The following is a 3,595-nucleotide window of genomic DNA, read 5'->3' as shown; positions in this document are numbered from 1 at the left end:
AAATTATTCCAAAATCCTGAAGAGGAATGAATGCTTCTAAACTGATTTTAAGAGGCCAAAATCACTCTGATAGAAAACCCAGACAAATACACCATAGAAAAGAAAAGAAAAGAAAAGAAAAGAAAAGAAAAGAAAAGAAAAGAAAAGAAAAAAAGAAAATTATGGGGCAATATCCTTGAAGAACATAGATGCAAAAAATGCTCAACATTACCAAACTGAATTCAACAACACATTAAAAAATCAAGGGCATCTGGGTTGTTGAGTCAGTTATGTCTGACTCTTGCTTTTGGCCTAGGTCACAATCTCATGGTTTGTGAAATTAGGGCTCTGTGCTGTCAGAATCCCTCTGCTTGGGATTCTCTGTCTCCCCCGCTCTCTCTCTCTGCTCCTCCCTGCTCTCTCTCTCTCTCTCTCTCTCAAAATAAATAATAAAGATTTTTAAAAATATATTAAAAAATCATATACCACATCAAGTGGGATTCATTCCAGGGATACAAGAATGACTCAATGTCCACAAATCAATCAACATGATGCACCACATAAACAAAATTAAAGATATAAATTATATGATCATCTCAATAGATGTAAAAAAAATCCGATAAAATCTTGAATCCATTTATGACAAGAATTCAACAAAGTGGATGTAGAAAAACCATACCTCAAAATAATAAAGGCCATATCTGAGAAACCCAGAGCCATTATCATATTCAATGGTATAAAACTGAAAGCTTCCCTCAAAGATCAAGAACAAGACCAGGATGTCCACTTACACCACTTTTATTCAACCTAGTATTAGAAGTTATAGCCAGAGAAATTAGGCAAGAAAAATAAATAAAAGGTATTTATATTGGTAAGAAAAAGTAAAACTGTCATTATTTGCACACAACATGATACTATATGCAAAAACCCTAAAGACTGCACCGAGCTATCAGAATAAATAAATTCAGTAAAGTCACAGGATACCAAATTAACATACATTAATCAGTATGTTTCCACACACCAATAAAACTATCAGAAATTAATAAGATAATTCTATTTATAAATTCATCAAAATGATAAAATATATAGGAAATAAATTTAACCAAGAACGTGAAAGACCTATATTCAGAAAATTATTAAACAACGATGAAAGAAACTGAATAGGACACAAATAAATAGTAAAATATTCCATGCTTATGGATTGGAAGGATGAAAATTTTTAAAATGCCCATATTCTCCAAAGAAATCTACAGATACAATCTAATCTAATACCTATCAAAATACCAACAATATTTTTCATAGCACTACAAAAAAGAATTCTAAACTTTTTATGGATCCACAAAACACACTGAATAGTCAAAGCAATCTTGAGAAAGAAGGGCGAAGGTGGCAATATCACAATCCCAGATTTCAAGCTATACTACAAAATATAGTAACCAAAACAGTGGGGTACTGACACAAAAACAGAAAAGGATCCATGGAGTTAAATAAAGAACCCAGAAAAAAATTTGCATATGGTCACTTAATCTATGACAATGGAGGATAAGAATGTATAATGGGGAAAAGACAGTCTCTTTAATAAATGGTGAATAAATGGGAAAACTGGGCAGCTACATGCAAAAGAATAAAACTATCTTATACCACATGCAAAAATCAATTCAAAATGAATTAAAACTAAAATAGAAGATCTGAAACCATAAAACATATTAGAAGAAAATATAGAAAGTAATCTCTATTACATCATTCTTGGCAATATATTTTTTGGACCAGTCTTCTCAGATAAGGGCAACAAAAGCTAAAATAAATAAGTGATATTACATCAAACTAAAAAGTTTTTGCACAGCAAAGGAAATCATCAATAACATGAAAATCAATCTACTAAATGGGAGGAGATATATGCAAATCATACATCTGATAAGGAGTTAATATCCAAAATATATAAAGAATTTACACAACTTAATGTCAACAACAACAAACCTAGTTAAGAAATGGGCAGAGGAATTGAACAGACATTTTTCCAAAGAAGAGATACAGATGGTGAAAAGTCACATGAAAAGATACTCAACATCACTAATCATTAGGAAAATACAAATCAAAACCACAATGAAATATCATGTTACATGAGTCAGATTAGCTATTATCAAAAGGACATAAAGTAATTGTTGGCAAGAATATGAAGAAAAGGGAACTGCCATACCCTGTTGGCAGGAATGTACATTGGTGTACCATAACAGAAAACATTATGGAAGTTTCTCAAAAAATTAAACATAGAAATCCCATATGATCCAACTATTCCTAAGAAAATGAAAACATCAATCTGAAGAGATACATCTATCTTCATGACAGCAATATTTACAATAGTTAAGTAACACAAGTGTCCATTGATAATCTATGAGTGTATAAAAAGGTGAGATACACACACATGCACACACACACACAGAAACACGGAATATTATATGGCCATAAAAAGAATAAAATCTTGCCATTTGTGACAGCATGGAAGGATTTAGAGGGTATTATGCTAAGTGACCTGAATCAGAAAGAGAAAGACAAATATATAATTTTACTTTTACATGAAATCTAAAAACAAATAAAACAGAAAGAAACTCATAGTTACAAGAAACAGACTTTGGTTACCAGAAGAAGGACAGGTTGCAGGGAATGAGTAGGTTAACAGGATTAAAAGGTATAAACTCCCAGTTATAAAATAAATAAAACATAAGGATTCAATAAACAACATGGGAATATAGTCAATAATATCATAATAATTTTGTATGGTAACGGAAGAGAATAAAAATATTGAATCACTATGATGCACACCTGAAAAAAATAGTATATTGTATGTCAGTTATAGTTAAAAAAAAACACTGAATATGAAAAAAAGATGCAATACCTTTTCCTTTACCTTAGAGAGGCTAGTTCAGTATAACATATTCTAATTGACTCTATAAATTTCACCAATGTAATAAACATGTGAATTACTGTCAGATGTTTCTTTCACCCTCTGATGTCCATATGTCTAATCATGGCATCAAGCTAGAGGACATACAACTCCCTGTTTGCCAGGTACACTCAACATCATGTCATCAATATAGTGACCTAGTGTTAGGTTCTTCAGAATATTCAGACAGTAGATATTCCTTCTGAGTATATTGTGACACAAAGATAATAAAGCCTTGGCAAAACTGTGTGTACTGCTGTCCATCAAAGTTCATGAGAACTGCTTCTGTTGCTCATTGCTAATGAAGATTAAAGAAGACATATTCCCTGGATCAATATCATCACAGTATGAGTCAATGGCTGAGAACTGGCTCATGTTTGGAAACTGAGTAATTGTCATTTTTTCCTTGTAATAATGTCTATCATTCTTGAGTGTTAGATTCTTATCTTTTTAAGTTGCAGAAATCAAGAAATGTCCTTATTGTCTGAATATTTGTTTTGTCCCTTGGAACACCATGATATGTTAAGCATCACTACAAATCCATCCTGACTGCTCACCCAGTCTTGCTATCTGTTTTTGTAATTATTTCTACCTTACATCTAAGAGTTCAGTGTTGTCATGTGACCTCTTTTCTTCTAGATTTCTGCCATTCTCATTGCCAGGGAAGTCCAGTTC

Source organism: Puma concolor, chromosome C2, assembly GCF_028749965.1.
Source record: "Puma concolor isolate L17-30 chromosome C2, mPumCon1.1.hap2, whole genome shotgun sequence".
NCBI lineage: Eukaryota > Metazoa > Chordata > Mammalia > Carnivora > Felidae > Puma > Puma concolor.
Note: the sequence above shows the minus strand (reverse complement) of the source record.